At 41.4% G+C, this 23846-nt stretch overlaps 1 protein-coding gene across 1 annotated transcript in view; it reads right to left on the bottom strand.

Annotated features, from left to right (window-relative positions):
- The window catches only part of TUNAR (TCL1 upstream neural differentiation-associated RNA), a 161895-nt gene that overhangs the window by 136358 nt on the left and 1691 nt on the right, over nt 1-23846 (bottom strand). The window contains exon 2 of the mRNA XM_055793894.1: nt 1205-1295. The gene's annotated coding sequence lies outside the window, so the exon portion shown is untranslated. The remainder of the gene's footprint in view (nt 1-1204; nt 1296-23846) is intronic.

Below are 23846 nucleotides of genomic sequence, written 5' to 3'. Positions count from 1 at the left end.
CTGCCACAGGAGAGTAGTGTTCTTATTCAAGCACAAAGTACTGTTTTGTTCTAATTGTGGTCAGAGAGGTTCACCCTGTGAAACAGTATGCTGGTATTAGATACTTGGGAGTGCAGATACCCAGGATCATCATCTAGAGTAGGCTCCAGAAAGCAAAATATTATGCTGTGGTTCCAGGTGGGTTTTGCTTATTTAATGTTAGCACAAAGATGTATCTAAGTACTGAAGAACAATCTGATTAGTAGTGAGACTAACAGTAATAAAGCATTACTAAAAAAACCAGGCAACTCAGATGTCCTCCCGAAGAGGCAAACGTTTTTAATCCAGAGACTTTAAAGCAGGATAAAACCTTTCCCAGGTTAATTCCATTAACTCTGATGGCTCAGAACGTGATTTGTTCTAACACATCACTAGACGTGATCCACACCTAGGAGAACTTTTTAGATCAGACCTCAATAAGGGACATACCAGACAAACACACATACACACAAAAGATACCGATGCTTTATATTAAAAAAATGCAGGAATTTGAGCATTTTCTCAATATTGCTTTTGTCAGATGATTATATAGATCGAGGAAAGACACCACTGAGTCTGAAACAAGTCACAAATCAGAAAAAGTCAGAGTGCACCTGAGCTTTCTTTTCTAGGCTGCAAAATGGCAACCCAACAAACGTCTCTGAAAAAAAAAAAAAAAAAGGAGCTATTCGCAGGCATTTGCAAACAATTAGCACATGATACTGCAAAGTACTAAAGCCATGCTGAGAGACACACTACTTAAATAAACACACAGAGATCAAAAGAGAATTGCTCTACAGAAATTAGATGCACAGAGGCACTTTTAAAAACAGATAACTTTTAGCAGCCAGTTTGGAACTATACTTTAAATCATCCCCAAAAAAAGAAAGCTATGGGTACCTCTTAAGTTAGGAGGAAACCAAAGACAAGTTACCCCAGAGCCTCATCTCATTCACATTATATTTTTTTCGACCTTAAGAGTGTTTGGATCCACCTCATTTCTAGTCAATGTCACTGGGGTCGGGTGGGGGTGAGGAGGAAAAAAATGAAAAAAATACCCACCCACGTTTCTAGACAGCATTTTCCACAAGTAACTCTTAAAAAAAGAAAAAAAAATCTTTGTATTATTTCATAAAAAAATACCTCCCAAGTCTGGAGAAGAAAACTACAGATATATATAACTGACCTGTTTCATTTAGAGTTTTCTTCATGAGCTGTTTGCTTAGCTGCACAGAGAAATCTTCATTGGTGACTCCCTTTTGACTGTGATCTTGGCACTAGAAATGAGGAGCAACACAACAAAAGACTTCAATCTGGAAACACAATACTTATGACTTAAAGTCTAAAACAGGTCAGATCAAGGACTGTAAGTGTAAAAAAGATTTTAGAAAAAATAAAAAGTAGCAGTCACTACAAAGTATTATCTAATGGAACAATTTTGCACAAGGGAAGACGGTTCACACTTATTAACAGCTGTTACATTTTGTAAATGAAGGACATCATCAGTTAAATCCCAGAAATACCAGCCATATCCACACACCCCATTTGACAAGTCCTGTCCCTAGTGCTTCCCCTTTACCCCAGCTCCACACCACAAGAGCACGGTGAGCCATACCTGTCTCTCAGGAACTTGAGAAAATCCTGTTTGTTCCAGACCAGAACTACTACATGCTGTTCCATTAATTACATTTAAATGCATCACCTGTGGTTTCCCCCTGACAACACAGCATGGTCACACTACTGAGGTAACTCAATACACCTACCTAGAGCCCTGTAGAAGGGCAGCACTTTGACCAGCTGAACCTTCATCATGGCTCCTCTTTGGCAGCAGCAGCAGCAGCAGCCTCCTTTCATGTGCGCACTCTTGTGACTACTGCTGGGATGCCATGAAGGGCTGCTCCTGCCAGCTGCACGACCCCAAGCTAGTTTTGCCTCTGTCAGGTGCTCTTCATTCAGCCAGTAGCTATGAGAGGGCAATATATGGGTAGACAGGGACAGAAGGGCTGGAGATCCAGAGGAGAGTAACAGTCATGGTGCCCCATGCCCAACCCACAAAGTGGTCTCAAGCATCTTCTTGTTTAACACTCTTATTAAAACACAGCTGCTTCCCCCTTCCCCCCCCTTTTTTTTTTTCTTTTTCATTGCCATATTGTTTGATTTTATACTTTACTCAGACAGGCTTTCCCCCAGGAAATGCCGACTTTTCAGCCAGACCTTCTTGTGTGTTGGGGGGTAGAGGGCAGAGTGACAGAAATGGTTTTGGGATACCACAAGTGCATGTCTCTTTGTCCAGTGCATTTTTATGAATGAAAAGGCTCAGAAAGATTCCTGCATTTTTGAGAGAACAAGCATTTCTGCAAAATTTCTTGCTGGGACTTTGTATACAAAACACTGGAGATATCCCATCTGGATACTGCACACAAGAACTCACACAGAAAGAGAGGCATGGAGGGGCTTATGGCGGTGATCAGGGGAGCATTTTTGCATGACAGAAAGCTAAAAAACTTGTCTTTGCACAGCAAAACACAGACTGAAAGGAGAAAATTGCAATCTGTAAGGTATCCATGAACTAAATACCCAGAGAGGAAAAGAACTATTTAATTTAATAGAGATATTGACATAAAGATACTGGATGCAAACATAGCACAAACACATCCACCCTGGGAACTAGAAGAAGGATTGCAGTTATTAAGAGGATGAAGTTCGGGAACTCTCTTCCCAAAAGTCATCTTTTACAGAGGCAAATGAGGCATAAAAAATTAAGCTCTCTATTCAAGATCATACATAAAGTTTGTGTCAGAGATGTGAATCAGATACCAGAGACTTAAATGCCAAGCCAGGTCCTTTAAAACAAAATCAATATTCTCAGCAGTGAGGGTCAAATGTGTTGAAAAGATGCATTGCTGGGCCAAATCCTGCAATCTAGTACAGGTGAAGTGAGAAAAGGATCTGATATGAGAAAACAGATTAGATTTCTATAATATTAATAAACTGTTAATAAATAATAAATTGTTAGTGGTAAATCAGTACCACTAATCTTTGGAATAATTAAAAAAAGGATATTAATTTAAAGAAAATATTTGCATTTCTGATACAGGGCATTACCTCAGGATACTGTGGAATTCATCAAGATGCTTATAGGCAAGTTTCTCCTTCTTTTGCATGGCAGAGCAAATAATTTATTGATACCTCAGTGTAATCTGTTCTTCTGCCTTGTTTTCCCCCCTTTCTTTTAAAATGTATTGTTGGAATTATTGATACAGTTGTGTCCTTAGGGAATAACATCATGCTTGTAAAGTTCAGCTGTAACAGCTATAAACAAACAAGCTTAGACACATCTCTTTCTCCTGAATCCTTTGGATTTCAGACTATCACCTGATGGTAATTTCCTTTTGTCCCCTCACACAGTGTTTATCAATCTGTTGACCTGGCTTTTTCTTTCTCAGTGTCAGAAGAAATCAATGAGGGTTTCCATTTGGGGATTCCCAAGGGTGTTTCCCTTATTATGAATTTCACTGGCATGCCTATTTTATCTCAAGCCCTATACGCTACTTGCTTCACCAGATTCCTCTAAATCCTAATTCCAGTACCAAAATCTCACGTTTGTTATTTCTTAGTTAATCCTCAAGTGCTTACTTTATGCAAAAAGAGAAATGTATTTGCTATTCAGGAGTGAAGATTTCTAAAAGTGGTGTTTGGTTGGTTCCTCAGGTCCCCATTGCCTCTCCCCACCCTGGGAACTGGAACTGTGTTCCTGCTATAAACATGTCACCATTTCCAGGAGGGAGACAGCAACACGGGGTCATGCACTCTCCCCAGCACTCCCTCATGCTCACAAGGATGTGCATCGCCTTTCTTGGCGACCTGGATTCCCAAACAATATTAAAAATGCAGTCCCAACCTTCTTTTCCCCTCAGCCTTACATGAGACAGAATCTTTCACATTTTTAGGTAGCCCTAACTTTGTAAAATGTCATCATTCTTCCTAGCTTCTGATTCACACTTGAGTTAGAAAGTTACCTTCGGTAAAAGCAAGTGACTCTGTGCTTTCATCTTGAACTCCCAAAACTGGAACCAGAGGGTGCACTTGATTTATTCAGTCATCAACGTGCTGGAGAATAGTTGAAAGAGAAGCAGGAGGACTAAAAGCAGGCAGCTTTTTCCGGAAAGGTTGCCACAACCACACTGTTTACATTCCTAGCTTCTGTGCAGCCATTTCTGTCCGAGGGCAACCCCTACCAGCAACATTTCCAGCCTCCCACAGGAGTCTGGTCTGAGTGATGCCACCTTACTGCTTTTCCTCTGTTTTTTTCACACCACATCAAGACTCTTCATTTTCCCCTTTTCCAGCAACACTGGAAGACCAGCTTCTCACATTCAGTCAGTGGGATTAGAATGGCAATTCCTCAACATAATGCAGTCTTAAGGCAGGTTGTGAAAGGATGCAGGGGTGAGGGTTATTCCTTTCTTCAGATGGTTGCAGAGTTGGTGAGTACCCTGTCCCTCTGGAAACATATTTACAACTCCTCTCTCTCCCTGCTTGTCTATCAAAGTTTTGCCATTGACACCCAGATGCCCTGCCTCAGCACCCTGTGAACTCAAATGAGTCAATAACCATGACAGCTTTGCAGTGAAAAACACTTGAGAAGAAATACCTCAGTAAAACTTAAAGGTTCGGACTTTCAAGAAGTATTTAAGTGGCATGAGCCATGGAAAGATTCAGCATCACTTTCACAGCACCCACCCACATCACTATAAACCCACATAGCTTGCATACGTTTCTGCCTAAATAGCCTTAGAAAACTGGAGCAGAAATGATTTAAGCATGTCTTGTGTTAAGTTCTTAGGTGATTTTGGGTATTTCTCTGAGATAGCAATGCTGAACTTGGACTTCCCAGATCAACGCATGGAACTGTTAGAGCATCTTCGCGTACTGCACAGCTTTGTCCCAGCACAAGGTGAAAGTTAACAGGAACTGCTTAAGGCCTCCTGTGCAGGAGCTGAAGCATCTTCCAGAGAGGCAGACTGCACTGGGAGGTGCAGGACATGATGACACGAGGGACCACAGGAGCAGCTTGCCCTAGGCACCGTGGGGAGGGAGGGCCCCACATCTTCTGCTGACCCCTGGGCCCTGCAAGCTGTGAAGGCACCAGCATGTTGTTCTCACAAGTGCGTTGTGCAAGCTTGGAGGCAAATTTCACACCCCTGCCTGCAAAAACTAGCATCCTGCTGGTGCAGTACCACAGAGGTAGAGCTCCACTTCTTGGCTTGAACTGAGAATTAAACACTGTGCTGGGAACTGCCACCAGGCATGCTGAGCTGTCACTCTTCAAAGGCCTTGGGTTGTGTAAGTGGACCAAGGGAATCGCTAAACCACAGACAATGAAAACAATTTTAAATGAGAGACTAAATGAAAGGTAAAAAGTTGTCAAAGTGTCAAGGTTAATGTTTTCATAAAACTAACCAGGGAATGGCTAGACAGTATAAGCATAAACCCTAAACTTAATTAAAATTTTTAAAGTGTGAATACAAAACTAACTTCAGTCTAGACAGTCAATAAATCTATCCCCCTTAATGAAATACTGGTCCTTTTGGTATTTCTGGTCAATTTTATTTCTCATCCTTGCAGCTATATGTAACTTTGAAACTGTTAAAAACAGAGGTGCCATGTGGAATGGGACCACTGCTTCCTGTGGCTCCTGCCCTGCATCCTCTTGTGCCCTGGCTGGGCCAGCATCGCTGCCGCCAGCCTGGCTACAGCTTTGGGATGGTCAGCAGCCTCCAAACACATACACCAAGCCAGGGAGTGACAAATTTCTTATGGTCCACCCCTTAGCTGGACCATGATGGTTTCTGCAGAGTATCTCAGAGGCAGTTTCCTTGTCTGCAAAGCACCATAGTTCTGGCTGGACTCTAGAAGAAGCCCAGATGAAAGGCACCTCCTTATCTTATAGCCTGGCAATGGTTCTGCTATTTAGACAGCCAGAGACAGCAGAAGTGGAGTCTGCAGTGCCTCTGAGAAAGTCTGGCCCTGTCAGGTCTCTGACAGATTTTAAAGAGATCAGGTTAAAGAGCTCTGGGATCTTGTTTTCTTGCATTTTGTTGTTAGTAGGCATCATCATCCAGTTAGCCATTTTCCTGACCTTTCAGGAAAATCTTTCCTTAAACAAAAAATCCAATTTTGTGACCAACAGGTACCTTTTTTTATCCTCTTTTAAAAAATATGTCTTGTTCAGACACGCGGTTTGCAGCCTAGGCAAAGTACTGCAGGTTTTCCTGAGGCGGGATCTGACCTTGCACTGTGCTAAAAAATGATGGAGTTGGGAACATGTTGATAACCAAGACTGAAATCACTGGCTCTGCCATTTGCTCCACCTTACAACTCGGATTGAAATTTGCCTTCATCTGTCTGACTCTACCTCAGCATGAACTCCACAGCTGTACTCTTAATAAGTCCATCAATACGTCTCAGCACTGTGAATAACAGAATGCTAAACTAGTATTATGGGCTGTAACAAAATAAGTATATTGGAACCTTACATCAAAGTCATTTTGTTAGGCAGCCATAATATTAATTTAGCGTTCTGCTATCCATGGTGCTGAAACAATGCTATTTCACATAGTTCAATCCACAGAGCGCAGACACAACCAGTAATTCAGCTGCATGAGCAAATACGATCCTGGATATTCAGTGAGAATAATTATAACCAGGAAGAATAAAGTACTGAAAGTTTTATTCAGGATGGTCACTAAGCAAACAGATTAGATTGGAAGCCTATAGTTTTTCTATACAGAAGAGACAATTTAATTTCATTTTCATTAGACAAAAAAAAAAAAAACAACAACAAACCCAGAGCATATAAAGCCAAGAACATAGTGCAAATATTCTAAACTGAAGAAAAGCATAAACTAAGTGCTATCATGTTTCAGATGAATGTCAAGATGTTTCAACTTATGTATGGGGTTTAAGTTATCAAAACTACCCCCATTAAACCAATGTAAAGGTCTTACTTTCTTCCCAAAGAGACTTCAACACAAGCCATATTTTTTTTTTTTCCTCCAGTACATAAAATAATGGACTTAACATAAGTAAATAGCTTTTTCTCAGTTACTGGTGAGGAATCTCAGACATGCAACAATGTGTGATGGAGCAGTAAAGAAAAACAACAATCTGACTGTACAGGAGATATGTCCCAGCATCGTAAATAGGCACTGGATGTTCCCAGGGCTATCACCTGCATTCATGGCTTGCTTTCATTTTACAGTGTTTTGTTAAACTGAAACCTGATGTTCTTTAATGAAGACCTTTCCTCAAAAAGTTTTTTTTTTCCTTTTATTATTTTTTTAAGATAAAGATATGCTTTTCCTAGCTCTGATGGCAATTCTGTGTCATATAATTTGCCTGGCTCTGTAGAGCTGAAAATTTTACCCCAGATACTGAAACATATTTCTGAAGAAAGGGACGCAGAGATTCAGAGGTGTCTGTGAAGATGACCTAATCCAGGCCAAGCAGTGGTCAAAAGGGGAGAGCAGTCTTAGAAATACATAGATAGCAACAGCTCCTAGAAATTTTGGCCAGAAGGAAACAGGATGGGGAATCTGTACTCCACTGAGGGACACCCAGCAAAACCCTTACACACATGTACAGCTTTGGGCAGGGGGGCATCCTGAGGGGACATGGTCAGGGTTTTGCTGCCTTTGGCATGAGGACGGACCTCATCCTAGAGAGGGAGATTAGAGCACTGATAAGGATGATCACCACACCAATCCTCCACACTGCAGATGAACCCCAGGGCCCGGCACTGCTATTGCAGTGGATGCTCTATTGCCACATGCAGCAGGACAGGTTTCAGAGCCCCGGTCTCCACCCTCCGCATCCTCATTCCCCAGGCTGTCAGTTTGGCCTTGAAGTGGGCTTCCTCAGGAAACTGCTGATGCACTAAGAAAATAGCAAAAAGCAGCACTTCGGACCCAGCTTAATGTTATCTCTTCTTCTTTACCAGAAGAGCAAGCAGCACAGCAGTAAAGAACATGCACGTCTGAGGGACTGGAAGCTCTTTACCCCCATCATTGACCCCCAGCAGGACCTGACCACAGAGGTGGCTGTCAGCTTGGCTTCTGGGACTCACACATACACAAAGCCATCTCCAGACCAGCCTGGGCTGTAGGCAAGACTCAGTGTTACCCTCCTGTTGGAGAAGGACCAGGCAGAGAAAGGGAGGTGATGGTGAGCTAGCAAGCAAGGGAAAGCCCTGGAGAGCTGCCCCTGGTGTAGCCTGAGGCAGGGGAGAAAACACCTGCAGGAGATGCCCCAACCCCTCTCTGCCTCTTGGCAGAGATGAGGCAATCTGGGCTGTCTCACCACCCTCAGCATCCTGCCATCCAAAAGCTGCCTGTGCTGAGAGCTGACCTGGGATACATGATCGCTTGTTGGACTGAGTTTTGCATTTTGTTTTACTAAGAATTGCTCAACTTCAGAGAATTTATACTTGGATGTTAGAGAGACATAAACAGCCATAAAAATTCCAGCTCTGCTTGTACGAATGATCCACTGATGTGTGTTAAATGCACTCTATTGCTGCACTGAAGTCAATTTGCAATTGATCATATTGCATTTCTGCTGTCAGCAGATATGAAAACATGTCATTTACCAATGCTTAATGAACCTTTATGCTGACAAGACATAAATATCAATAAGCAGCTCTCCAGTTAAGGAGGTTAACCAGCAAAGTACTCAGTGAAAGCATTAAAGAGGTAATCATCTGGCAATTGCTGTATAGATGGAGCAGCTGCCCTCAAGGATGACTAATTCTATGCAAAGGACCATTACAAGAAAAAAGGAGAGAAAAAAAAGAAGCAATTAACTCCATGTTATAAGCTGAAAAATTCTATCTGAATGAAAAAAAAGTAGCTGCCTTTCTGGAACGCACTTGTACTCTTTTCCACAAGCACCTGAGGTAATCTGCTTTAGTAGGGCTTTTAGACCATGCTGGATATTTGGAAGGGAAAAGGCAAAGCAGCAAGTTACTCCACTACTGTTCCTCTTAATTCTTCCTGGCAATGTTCATCCGTCCTTCTCTCTTTTTTGAATATTTGCATTACTTTCATGGGTATTTTAATCCTAAAATCTTCCTCTTTTTTTTTTTATTTTATTTTTTTTTCAGGACAAAGCTTTCATTTTGCTGTAAAGATAAAGGAACAATAAAGGGAACATCACCAGTGCTTAAAAGCACTTCATGAAAGTAAAACACAGCAGATTAAACTTTGCTTTATACTTAATGGAGCAATTTAACAGCAGCTACATTCACCACTGGACTGAACATACATTTCAAGTTCAATTCAGATTTTAAGCAGATGTAAATGGTGTTTATATTTCATCTATGAAGCCCAAGACAGCAAGAGTTTTCTGAGCAACCACAGAGGTCCAAAAGAGTTTAACCTCTCATGGCTCAGATGTGCCTGTTCCTCATGGAACAGGGTATACACAATACCCCTTTGTGCAGCCAGCTCTGCCCGTGAAATGGGCCCATTCTGCATGGTCAGGGAAAAAGACTGTACAATTGAGGGTGATGCTACAGAGTGCTGTTTCTGCCAACAGAAACCAAATCTCCTGTGTGAGATCCCCCGACCTGGGCATCCTTTCTCCATTTTACAACCATTTCTCACCCCAGGCACACACCAGCTATCCTCTGCCTGCAGCAGCCACAGTCGCATATCCCAGCCACTCCGGGGGGCAGGGGTCTCCCTCCTTGCAAGCCCCTTTCCCTTGTCCAGACAACCCTGGCACCCTCCTTGTCACACCCCTGCGTGCTTTGCTCCCCCCTCCACTCTGCCCAAGTAGCATCTTGCCTCCCGGGTCAAGCTCTGAAGCGATACCCCAGCCATGAAACCACTTTCAGTAAGTCAGAGGGCCACAGCCAGCCCACAGATGACCCTGCCTACATAGGCAGGAAAGGCTGATGCCTCTCAGAGGCCAAAAGCTTCTGGGTTTGCCAGTGTCCAATGCCTGAAGTTTGTGAATTAAGCATCTTAAAGAAAAGAAAACAGAAAACAAACAAACAAAAAAAGCAGCTATATATTGTTATTAAGTGGTAGCAGGCCAGCAGGTTCCAGCAATGCCTCATTCTGAACCAGCACCTCACAACTTGCAGCTGCTTTGGAAAATCACTGAGTGATCACATTAGAAACAGTTTCCCAAGGCAAAAGGAAAACTGTAGTAAAACTGGAGGAAGAAAGGGGATCTTCCCTTTCTGCAGAAGAAACACAGGGATGTTCAGAGATAGCAGGCATTTAAGGAAATTGCTGCTTTTTGTACATTCAGCAACACCTGAATATTCTGACAAAAATTCCCTGATATTTTAATGTATTGTAAAGCTAGCTGTGCAAAATCACCACATGTATGAGACAGGGAAAAGGGGTTGTACATCAAAAAAAATGCAATCAGCAGGAAATTGTCTGTGTTCTGGTACAGCCTTTGCCATACACACCGATAGGGTACTACACAAACCCTTCTCATTTCAGGCATGTTCTCCAACAAAAAGCTCATTATGCAGACCTAGTCCTCCTCTCTTCTGTATACACCCTATCCCATTTCAATGCAAATGTGTTGCCTCTTGATAATAACAATCACCCACAGCTCTCATATCACATTTTACATTGGCAGATGTAAAAGCAAATATCAGAACAATTGAGGTCAGTTCATTAACCCCATTTTGCAGCTTCAGAAAGTGAGGAATGGGAGACATCTCTCTTGGCAGGGCTTTGGTGCCCAGGGATGATCTCCTGGGATCCTTAACCTCTGTGTTTGCAGCTCGGGCTGGACACAAGGTCAAATTCAAATGGCACAGCTGTATTGTGCATGTTCTGGGGGATGCGTCTCAAGGCACTCAGCATGGCTTCCCTGTTTAGGCACTAGTATTCCCAGGTGTGCTCAGAGGAGTTTGTCTGGTTTTCCCTCTAGTCACTGCCAGTGTCCACACAATGTCACATTGATTTGCCTCTACGTGCACCTCTCAATGTGCAAATGCCAGTGTTCCATGCACAACTACAGTGAAAATTTTCAAAATGAAGTAAAAACTCAAATAATTTGCATGGATGCTTTAAGATTATGATTTATCTTTTTTTTAAGCATTCTGATAACTTCAGGATGGCCAAGTTCTAAACTTCAGGTACCAAACATAAGATGAAAGGGAGATGAGACAGAGGTTTCTGACATCCCTATTACTGTATGCATTAACTGTCAGTGATGAAATTCAGTAGGTGTAATTGTAGAAACATTTCTCAAAGGGTTTCAAAATGTGCAGTATACAATAAAACAAGATGTCTGCAAAGCCTTGATTCCCATTGCTAATAATTAATTGGATCCCAGCTACCGCTTGGCCAACTACAATTTGAACCAAACGTGAAGAATAACAGAACCACAATCAGAAGCACAATCTTAATATTGAATTAAATAATTCTCCACACCAACCACAGTTATGCACAAATAACTCAGGAGCGTTCCATGTCACACAGCAATACTCTAAAAATACATTTGCTTTCACATAGGATTATAGATGCCCGAGCAGTTTCTTCATAACTCACATCTGAACTTCAGAGTCTTTGCCCACTACAGTAAGCTTTAATCAAATTAAAGATTTGTTCCCAGGTACAATTATCTCTCAACCTTATAGAGAATATTATTATTATTGCTGCTTTGTGTACAGGGGGGGAAAAAAAGGCTTTATGTAACTCTGTGTTTGATTTTTCAGAAATGAAATAAAAAAGGTTTCATTTGCACCGAAGGATGAGATTTCCCTCTGGATTTGCTGCCCTCTAGGTACCTTTCAGTATAAAACTGCTGTGCTTTTAAAATGGATTTTGCAATAATCTGCTTTAGCTGAGAATGCAACAGGGAGGGGATAAATGACTACAAAGGCAAGGAAAAGGCAGTTTTTTAACAGTTTGTTGAAATTCTTTTTACAAAGATAAGATGTCTTCAGATGATGCCAGCTGTCCAAAGGAAGGGGTGCAGTTATACTTGTCTATGGGAGAGACAAATCAGTGCTGAAGAAGTGCTAGGTGGTGGCTGTTATGGGACAACATGCTCCATTTGCTCTGCAGAAGGAGCAGTGAGATTATCAACCCATCGTTCCCACATACTGCTTCACCAATGGGTGTTAGTGCTGATGTGAGAAAACTGATGTGAAGAGGCGTATTTCTTCCCTAAAAGTCCCTTGGTATGTGTCTCTTGGATAATAAAGCTCTGAAAAGCATTTCTCAGTGATGCCAAGCTCTGGGTTGGTAGTGTCACTTCAGACATTCCAGATTTGTTTAGTTTTCTCTGCAGCAGAGAATAAAAATGTTTTAGAGACTTTGACAGAACTCTGTTTGCTAAATTCTCCTTTTACAGCCCTGCAGTAGTTCTGATCCTTCTGGTAGGAATCTCAACAGAAAATTCTTTAGTAGAGGGATGTGTACGAGCGTAAAGGCACATAGTGCAATAGAAGTTTGAGAAAAATGTCATACAAAATAAGAGCAGTACTGGTGGTTCATTATAACATAATACTACTAAGATGAGAATTAGGTAAATAGAGAAAACCTTTAAATAAAAGGCAACCATAACTGAATTCTTTAGTTTTTTCAAGGCCAATTCAGAAAAAGATGTTGTTCAGACTACCTAGAACTAAAAGATTGTTAAAGGTTCCTCCAAACGAGACAAGACAAATAAATGGTTTCACTTATCTCTCTCTTTTGTGTCTTAACTTGTGTTTACTTCAAGAAAGACTATAGGGAAAAAAGAACCACTTTATTATTTGATGAAGAAAATAAGGCCCAGCTTTTGGACCCCCAACTCTTTACACATGTATCCTACATGGCTTTCAAGTAATTTGACTTATACACAAACATTTGTGTAGATCTCTCCCCAGGCCAAATCCTGTAAAAAAAAAGTACTTTTTTTTCTCAGCCTAGATGTAAACAGTACTATTGATCCTAAAGAAATAGTCATTGCTTGCATTTCAGTGTCTGCAGGATCAGACCCCGTGATCTGACAGCTTGACAAAATTATAAATTGGCACGTAGAAAACACCATTGACCAAAGAAAACTACGGGAAAACCCAGTTATTAACTCTCAAGGTCAATGTAGGGTGATCAATATTATTAATTGCATATAGATAACTTGAGACAGCAGTTCAGCACTTCAATACTAACAGTATTGAGTCATGGATGGTTAAGAAAAGCAGCTCCTAATTCTGCGCACCAGGTGAAAGACGAGTTGCTTCAAACTAAAGTATTGCTGGATACCCTCAGCCCTGTGTTCAGGCCAAGTGTGTATGGGAGGTAGAAAGGCAACATTTTGTCTGTCTTGTCTTTCTTGACACCAGAAATAGAAATCTCCAACTAGCTCAAAATGATCTGCCATGGTGACATTTCCAGCTTTATCATAAGCTGAAAATTCCCAAATCTACCTGGCAGCCTGTTGCCAAAAGATTGCAGCATGATTTTATCTGTGTTGGAACAGGAATTGGCAAATACATATGAAAACATGCATGCAGGGAAGAACTGACTAAAAGGACATGCTTGTTTACGCAGCACATGGTACCACAGGCTTGTCTCCCTAGGGTCCTACCAATTAGAAAAAAATCCCTGCTGTTTCCTAACTTTATTGCATATGCAATCCCAAATCCAGATTTCACTTATCTGTTCAATGTCAGTTCTGAATCCTATAATGCTTTTCTATTCAGATGGCAAGAAAACATAAATTCCTAATTTTTAAACGCATGAACATTTTAAATTCTACAATTTTATCATAACTAAAGTGCTATTCCTGTCCTATTGTCATGCCTTCAGCTGTTTTCAGACTCTACTTTATCTGACTTGATCACTCCGTTCCTGGGCACCAACTTCTGTGGCTAAACGCTTCACTGTGGACACTCACTCACTCCACAGCTTTGGGGAACAGAAAGGATGCTGAACCTCCACCCTGTATTTGACTAACTTGGGCCAGCCAAGAGCAGACAAATTCCCAAAGATAATTTGTATTAAACTTTGCAAATGTCGTCAAAAATATCAAATGCTTTTTTAAGTCCTTGGGCTGAATAGCCAGATCTTGGGCATTCTCACCGAAACTGCTGGGACGAAAGAATAAGCATGACACAGTTGTTAGTCACACCACTTGTTGCTTGCCTGAAAAGTGCTAATTTGCTATGTTGATAAGCAGAGATGAGGAACCTGAACAGAATAGAAGCCTTGCTCTTGCTTCGGACCAGAATCTCAGGTGGATATTTGTATTTATAAATTCAAAGACTGCCACTGGTTCAGAGCTAAATTTCCGCCATTTAACCAAATTGAATGCATAGCTTAAGCCTTTTGACATGAGCCTTCCTCTCCACCAAGCATTTGTGTAATTAATAATTTTTTTTAAACCCTTAAAAAAACCAAAACCAATCACAAAATCGTATCAAATGAGCTGGAAAAGTACAGAGAAAAGGAGGCATTCAGTGAGAGCCCAGAAGCCATAGCTCTGACTTATGTAAGCGAAGGACAAGCCATGTCTTCTACATGGGAGAGTTTCTTTTCCTGCCATGATCCAAACTAACAGGGAAGGTGGGATTACTTGTCAGATGCATTACTCCAAAAGAGGGATTAAGTTTTCTAGTGGCAGAGTTAGCCACACCCCAACGTGCATGGAACCATGATTTTCCTCCAGTTCTACTGCCAACATCAACTGTTCTTTGCACCAGCCTAATCTGAGTGAAACCTCTCCTTCCAGTAAATAATGCCTGCTAAGGCACCTGCTGCCCTGGGCAAGATGACTGATGAGGTTGCCTGTGCTGACATACGAAAACTAAGACAGCATCTGGAGGAGTGAAGGGGTAGTAAAAATCAACTCAAAGAATTACAAGAAGTAGTAAAAGTGGATGTGAAGGCAGAGGTGCTTTATTTCTGGCCTATTTTAATCCAATTCTGCCCATGGAAATTTGCAAATAAGAGATATTGGTGCTGGTTCAAAGAAAGAAAGGAAAGATGTATGGAGGGATGAGCTGAGGGAGGCACAGATGTGGAGGGGGAGAAGGGAAACAATTGGTATGAATTCATTAGAAGTATCACATTTTCAGCTATGTTGCACAACCGTGTTATCTCCCAGTTCAGTGGAGAGTATCCCTGCCTCCTTCCCTCTGGTCATTTGCCTTCAGCAGCTCCTCTAGGATGGGACATCCTCCCAGGTGTTCACCCAGGGAGCACCAGAAGCTCTTCATCTACGATCTCATGCTGCAGTCATGCCCTATCAACCTAGCAGATCTCCAGACCATCAGGTAGTGATGGCATTACAGTTTGTTTGCACACAGCAAACCTCAATACCTTTAGACAGCACTCGACTGCAACAGTCAGCACGTGTAGAGGGAAACCTGGACTGCCCAGGTGACTGCTACAGAGCCTTGTCTTTGTGGTGTAGAGTCAAGACCCAGGAGTCTCAACTCTGTTCTTGCTTTTGCCAGAGAGCTCCTGTGCAAATCTCCTGCCAATGCTGGACTTCAGCAGGCTGGCAGTGTTCCTGGCACTGTATTTGCTGTGATGCTCTTTTTATTACACCTTATAAGATCATTTAGGACCTTTACAAGCAAGGCACCGTAGGAATATACAGACAGCAGATTGTCAGTGTAATGTTGCTTGGTGTCCTTAGAAGCCCATACAAATACATATGCCCCTCTGCATGGATCGAAGTGCAGAATAGTGACCATGAGAAAACTGCTAGCTGCCAAGGTCTGCTTGGCTCTTTCATCCCAACAGCTCTATGCACTCTGCTTGATAAACTAATGTGCATTTTCCTGTGTATATTTTTATATAAATAAAAAAATAAATAAGTGGGTTCTCATTTAAAGTTTCAGTCATTCTCACCATCTACTTACAAATAAAAAGCTAAACTAACCAAAACAACTGCTGAATGTTATGTTCTGGACAAATATAATCTGGAGGCAAAATAATATTGTTTAATGATATATCAAATTGACACTACCACCCTCTCACCAGAGCCATTAGCCCACAATGCTGAGAGTTAGATTCTCATTGGTGTAAGTAAAATTAATCCCACTGGAGTTAACTTAGTCTACACCCATTGAAGATTTACCTTTTATTTTTCTACAATGACTTCCACTTCCCCATGTCTCCAGGGTGATAAGTGATTTGTGGATTTTTACAGTCCCTATAGCACTTTTCAGACATTCATTGTTGCTGCACTTTTTCAGTTGTCCCAGTTTTTCCCCTCCCACCTCCTTTTAAAACTTTGACTATACAATTTACTTAGGCTTCTAAATGAGATACATCAATAAAGAGCATCTGGGTCAGCCAGCCTTAATTTGAAAATGTCATTACTCCCACACTAAACTTCCCCCATCAATCCCACAGCAGCCATCACAGTTTGTATGTCTCCCAGACCAACCTTAGTGAAATTGTGGTCTTTCTATCTTTCAAAAAGGAGGAAAATAGGGAGAGGAGATAAACTACCACCTGGGTGGTGAAGACTGAAATTGTCCAGGGAAATAGAGTGAGAAAGTATTCTCACTTAAAATATTTTTTGGGGGGGCTGTAAAGGTAGAAAGTTTTATCTGGAGAAGGGAAAACAGTAAACTTTTAGCTTATGCTTAGCTCAATTCCAACTATCTTTAAGTCAATTTCATTTTGCAAAGTTCAAAAATATTCAAGATGCTCCTGAGGTTCAGAATATCATTACCAGGTCTCCTGTACAGCCTTTCCTGAGGGTAACTGAAGAAAGCTGTTTCTGGGTCAGTGGAGTTAAAAGGATTACATCTGAACTAAAGGTGGGATGCTTTTCACTTTCTTACCCTGAAAGTTAAACAGCTAAAATGCCTAGTGTCTCTCAGGAGTCAGTTTGATGAAAGGCACTTTCAGAGGGCAGTTCATTTCATCCTATTATATGTATTAAAAATAGGCTGAATATTTTGCCCTCTGGAGCTGCTTACCTGGATATTTAACTCTAAATGTCTCCAGGAGCCAGACCTGTATCTTTAGCCATAAGGGAATGGATTCAGCTAGAGGTAAAAATGCTTCCATCAAGGTGTCTACACATGAGTGATGTGTCCAGGTTGCAGCCCCTGGGAGATTTTGTCAATACAGTAAGCAGACCCTTGAGAGCAATTCAGCCTACCCTCAAACAGTCAACGAGGGTTGATTGTGTAAAATAGCAGAGGTCTCTGGTGTGGCCTACAGCTGCCACTCCAGAACAGCAAAAGTCCTGTGCCAAATCTTCAGTTTGTCATAGATGTCCCACTGACTCCAGGGCATCTCAAATGGCACCAGTCACCTAGGTTTAAGCAATTGAACTCAGCCCCTGGTGCTTGCACACCTCTCTGGGACCCTCTGAGAGCACTGACTGACCACCATTGACTATGATTGGAGCACAGACAGACGTTTTGCATGTAGACACTTCCATGCAGATGCCAATGTTTGCCTAACTCTCATGTTAAAACCTACTCAGGTTTTACACACAAGTTGTGACACAGCAGCACCACAGCCAAGTGCTTTTTAGTCTGTATATCACACCAATTCAGCCCATTTTCCAGAGGAGGACACAGAGACAGCACAAGCAAACTTGGCGTCTCTGGTCACTCATCACTGGCGCTGCAGAAAGAGGCTCAAGGACAAACCATACTCAATGGGTTAATCAGTGTTAGTTCATTGATTACAAAAATTAGGTTAAGTCCTTGATGTAACAGGAAATGGAACCTGAGCCCTGGAGGAGGCATCTCCAGCAAAATCAGTAAAAAAGCCTAGAGTCTCATGACTCCTGCTCTGCCATCATGACAGCCCCCATAAAAATTGCTTTAAGAGGTCAGGGTCTCCTCCTAAACAGTTTTCTCTGTCCTAATTACAAGCAGAAGAGAATGCAAGTGCATCTTTGAATTTCATCAGAAACTGTACGGGCTTGTGTTATCATGGCAATGAAAGTAATAAACATTTGTTGAGCTCCAGTGGGGCATATCAACAAAAGCAGCAGTTTGTTTTGAAAAACAGTAAATCACTTTTTAACAGCTACATCAAACTTTGGATGCTTTCAGCTACATTTCAATGTGGTAAAGAGAATAGGTACTTTGGGTTCAAACTTATTATCCTTCAACTGCCTGTTTATAAAGGAATGGTAGATGTTTAAAATATGAGTGCAAGTAAGAGCTTTTCAATCTCATGAGCCAATCTAAATTTAAGTGAGTAAATTGCTCATCTGTGGTCAGCTAATAGAAGGAGAAAATCAACTCTGAGAAACCAATTATACTTCTACACCTCCATCCTCCAGGATATGATCTCAAAGTCAAGTCTGCAGAAACCAGCCTCCAGGACTCACTGGGAATGTTCTGCTTGCCAGAACAGGAAAGACTTCTTTTCAGAAGATGTAAATGGAGACATCCAGACTGAAAAAGCAAGATGGCACATAATGTGGTCAACTGGAAAGAGAAGTATAAAAACCAGAAGTTAAATTGGAGTGATCAGATTGGCTTCAGAATTTGAAATTCCAATCAAGGCAGGACAGTGAACAGAATGAAGTATTAACCCAACTACTGATATGGTGAAACAAGGATTTGCCTACCTAATAAAATTCAAACTGATAGTTTCCTGTCATCCTCTCAGGATATCAGCTCCCAGTGCTCTTTAGAGGAGATCTCTTAGAGCTCTATCACACACTCTTTGTGATCTCCACAAGAAAAATGAAGCGTCAAATAATAATCCAGAGGGGACTCAGATGTAGTGTCCTATTTGGAGCTGCATCATTTTGTGTTGAACTTGGGGACTGTGCTTCCTGGTGGAATTCAGCTAACCTCAGAGCAGAAAGGACTTTAAACAACAAAGTTCCCCTGAAGTCCTTGAAGTAAGAGGGTCCCTCTCAAAGAGGGAGCCTCTATGTCATCCTTAGTACCAGAATTACTACATAAACCATGACGACCCTTTGCCTGGGTTTAGAAACCCTGGGCATGACTTTCAAAGTGACCAAGTACCTAAAGTTCCAGCTGAACTCAGCATTCTGGAAAAAAAACTCACAATACCTGATCAAAGTAATACACCTCTTATGAGAAAAAATTTGCTTTAATTTTCTTTTAACTTTGGCTTCTCCAAGTAGAAAACTATGTAGCCATTTCTCCTAGACACAAGATCTGATGTTTCACTCTCCCATTCCAGTATTTATGGGGATAAAAAAATAAAAACAACTTGTCCACCAACTCAAAGGCCCTACCTATATCTATGGGAGGGAGGCAGGGAAAAAAAAAGAATCACAAACTGCACAGTTATAATTTGCCTTATTCTGGAAAGATGATCAGAAGACATATCTATATTTTTCTGCTAGTTGGAGCCTAGCCAAACCTTCACAATTTAGACATCTCAGAAGAGTTCATAAGATGTTACTGATAATTAAAACAAAGATTTTTCCCCAAGACTGTGCCTATAATCTGTATTTCCCACTCATTAGTCCTGCTACTGAGAAGGAAAATTTTCTTTGTGTTAATGATGAATAAAGTGGTTTTGAGAATTGCTCTAGACCACCATCACCAACATCTTGTTGTGTTATCCAGCCCAAAACAGTTTTGGGTATGGGAAGAGATGTCAGAGCTATCTGTTATTTTGCTGGTGTAAAAGTAACAAGATCACTGCATGTTGATCTGAGACTCAGACATGGAAACCAGTTCTAAAGAAACATTTGACGATAGCATTGATGTAGAAGTGGTTCAGGTTTTTTGTAGGTTCATAGTTCTCTTGAGCTTTGGCAGTTATGGGCACTTTCATAAATGGAAAGGAAGGACCCAAATCTACCGACCCTGAAGTATTAGCAATCCAGCTCTACTGTGGATCTGGTATCTGGAAAAGCCCACAAGCCTGCATATCATCAAACTGTCATGTCAAGCCACTGATCTACTGTGTGACAACATGAGCCACAGCACCCCATGGCATTACAGAGGGGAGACTTTTCTTGCAGAAAAGAGCACTGAAAAAGCTGAGCAGTGGGACCCTCCTGACTGTTGTGGAGCTGAGTGCGTCAGCCAACCTCCTCTACACCACGCTGCCATGGCTAAACTGAGTTCACATCTAAATTAGCTAATTTAAAAGTGTCCTGGGCACCTCTATGCCATCCTTTCCCACCTTCTGTGACTGCATAGAAAATTTAAAGGAAAAGATGAAACACGGTCTTTCTAAAATCTAGAGTCTTATTTATCACCCATAAATATAATGCTTCTCCAGGCATCTTGTGACTGATGCTGTTCCCTACCAAATACCCAGAGAAACACTAGAAGTGCTGTATACTGGAACTAATTGATATGAAAACAATTGCACAGAACACAGCAGAGAGAAAAACAGCAGGGTTATTCCAGAAACCTTTTTTTTTTCTCCTAATTTATATCATTTAATGTTACTATAAATCAGTATTATTTATAAATATATAAAATTTATAAATTAAAAAATTTCCTAATCAGCAGAGCACACTGTGATGCAAAGATATCAAGAGTGAGGCATAGCATCCTATGCCTTCTAATTAGCTTGCTGGCATAATTGACTCTGGCTGGACACCAGAGTCAGTACAGCTGTAGCTGACAGCGCTGTAAGGTGGCAGGAGCAGGCATAGAGAAGCAACATCGCACACCTGGGAGAAGCAGGAAAGGAAGGGGAGATCCTAGAAATGAGGGACGAATACATGGAAGCAGAGGTCAGAAGAGATGGAGGAGGACTGACAGGCAGAAACAAAGGATAAAGGAGAAGTGGTAGTGGTTCTGTTGTCTGCTTAAAAGACTGAAGGTTGAAGTTGATGAAAACTGCTAATTTCTACTAACAAAGAGTCCAGGCACAAAATATTTGTTGAAGTTTTTTGTTGTTTGTTTTTTTTCTTTTTAAACTGTTCCACAGAATCCTACTGAGATATTTTTCTGGGTAAAATGGGCAGTTTGTCAGCCTTCACTGGCAGCATGGAATCAAGTGGGCACATTTGAAGAGCACATGGGAACAAAGAACACCATGAGGAGGCCACAAATAATCCCAATTTACATAAAATTGAAATAGAAAAAAATCACATTGTTAAAGGTAAAGGTATGGGTTCTGATGATATTTTCATCTCAGCTCATCCAAAGTATTCACTATAAACATACAGGGATGTTGTTAATGTTGACGTTGAAACTGTATCTAACTAATTTATGCATGGCATTGGGGGGGGGAGTGGGATTAATACATTCCCTCTTCTTATTCTGATGTTAGATTCTTTGCCATTTTCTATTTCCCTAGTACAAAATTCCTCCTGTTGCATAACTAATGCAAGATACCTTCTTAAAAAAATATAATAAATAGTACTGTACATACTTTAGTGAGTGACATGGACAGTGGTAAAGAGGATTCAGCCAGCCAGCCCCTGGCTTTACCTGACAAGTTGGAGAGTCTTAAATTTTTTGTTAATATTTTCCTTTCCCCATGTATGCATCTACTTCAAAGCTATCTTGGTGCTACCTGCAGGAAGGGCTCCCCACCACAGCTGCCACTGATACTCAACTCCTAGTTTCTGCCCACCTGTAGTTGCCCAGAATAGCCTTTACATCCTCTGTAGAACTTAAAAGCAGTGTGTCAGCTTTCTCAACAATATTCACCTTTTCAGACTCATAAACCTAACAGACACACAGAAACAACCTGTAGCTAACCTCTCTCAGAGGGTGGAAACAGATCACTCACCCCCTTAATTGGTTTCTCACCTCCCAGAACAGCTGAAAGCAGGACTTCATGTCACAGATGTGGGATAACACCATCGCGGAGCAGGAACAAGTTATGGGACTGGTGCTGCATGGAAATGCCAAGGATGGTCAGGGCTTTTTGGACATGCAGCCTGGCATGGTCACGTCAGCCAAGAGGTATGCAACAAGCTCACCTCTCTGACTCCCAGTATCCTACAAAGGCCAAAGGTCCTTTGAGCTTTATCTAAACTACAGTGGTTGCTTCTGCTTTGTCTGCGACAAGACTGGCCCAGTCAGAGTTCCAACAGATTAATGACGAGGCATAATTGTTCTTTGCAGAAACCTTGCTTTTTACATCCTATCATGACACCATCTTCTTTTTTATTTTTCTTCCTACTTTACATACTGTTTTCAACCAGTTCATAAAACAGAAATGTATGTCTGGATAAAGAGAGTGTGTGCTTCGTCAAATTATTTCAATCCCTTTTTAACTTTGGATAAATTGTTACCCTCCACTTCTTCAATGAAATAGCTGTTTTTAATTAAGGAAGGCATATTTTTGCTGCAGAAGAGCTATTTCATACTAAGCTCCTTCAGAACCTTTCAATGTACCATCTGGAGCTGACGATTTGCTGCTTTTTAAATTATCGATTTGTTCCAGCTCTTCTTTGGACACATCTTGATTACCAGAAAAGAGCAAGTCCCAGTAGGTATTGCTCTGATATTCTCTGTGCTGAAGAGCGATGCAAAGAAATAATTTAAATTCTCAGCAATGTCTTTATCTTAATTTCTGCCTTTAATCTTCAGTGATCCATTTTCTGAGCTACCCATTAATTATTCCTACTCTTCTGACAGACAGACCTGAAGCATTCTTATTTTATACCTTTAGCTGTTTGCAGTCCACCATATTTCCTTTTAATTTCCCTTCCATCTAGTCTTTATGTTAATTAATAAACCAATGTATTGGAAAGCTAGGGTTACATTTTCAGATTTGGAAGGATTCCCATTTGACTCCAAAAACTCTCCAGTCCTTGCATTCAGCTGTACTGGTTTCCTCTTTCCTTGCTTAGTATTATTTTTGTTAGCAACATACATGCCCTCCAGACTCTGTTATTGTCCTTAAGTGGAAGTCATGGCACCTTTAAGGATTTTTCTTCCTGTACTCTTCCCTCAGGAGCTTTCTTGACTAACCCTCCCAATGTGACCAAACCCCAGATGTTCTGAAGTTGAGATTTCAGTCACTTTGCTGTATTTTACTTCTCACTAAGCTACCAGACCATATTACATTAATATATCTGTTAGCAGCTTCAGATGCAATCTTGTCTTCAATTCCTTCCTTCATATTGCTCAAGATTAAGAACAAAAAAAAAAAAATTCAGGATATCAGGATTTAGCCACGTAAAAAAGGGAGAACTTTGATCTGAAATCCCATACCTACTTATGGCTCTGTTCCATGCTGGCAGAAAAAAAAAGGCACCTATCTCCTGTTTTAGATCTGCCAAAGGCCGAAACAAGGCAGTAGCTGGCAAACCTGGAGCGTGTAATCCACACCAGTAACAACCTGGTGCTGGAAGCTGCTTTTCTGCAACAGTGTAGTAGCAATTATAGTGCTCGCTTCTGGGCATGGAAAGGCTGCACGCAAGGGAGGTCAAGCCAGCACTGGCCACCTCAAATGGAGCATTCAGCCACCAGGCAGGGTACCAGGTGCTGGGGAGGAGAGCACAGTGTTCCACTTGCAGAGTTCCTGGCTCAGAAAGAACCACAAAGCTTCTGAGATGAAAGCAAGCCTGACACTATAGCTCGATGGTTTGGGGTCTTAGAAGAGAGAGGTCTCCTAGGTTTGAGACATTATGTTGATCCTTAGCACTTTATCCAAGAGTTCAGTGCAAAATGGTCCCTAAAACAAAATATGTAAGTTACTGTCTAGTGCCTGCTGAGACTCCCCTTGAATACGTAGGAAGATCTCATCTTTCAGAGGCAGAGATGTGCAAGACCATGCTGGCCAAGTTAAAGTTGTGGCCTGAGCCCTAAACCACCTCCTGTTCAACAGGACTCACTCCTGATGCTTGAGCCAGCTCCAGCCCTAAAACTTGACAGCTCCTCAGCACAGCAAGCTGAACTATACCTCAAGTTCACA

The sequence above is a fragment of the Falco peregrinus genome, chromosome 1, assembly GCF_023634155.1.
Source record: "Falco peregrinus isolate bFalPer1 chromosome 1, bFalPer1.pri, whole genome shotgun sequence".
Lineage (NCBI taxonomy): Eukaryota > Metazoa > Chordata > Aves > Falconiformes > Falconidae > Falco > Falco peregrinus.
The sequence above is the reverse complement of the archived record's forward strand: the minus strand, read 5'-3'. Positions and strand labels throughout refer to the sequence as shown.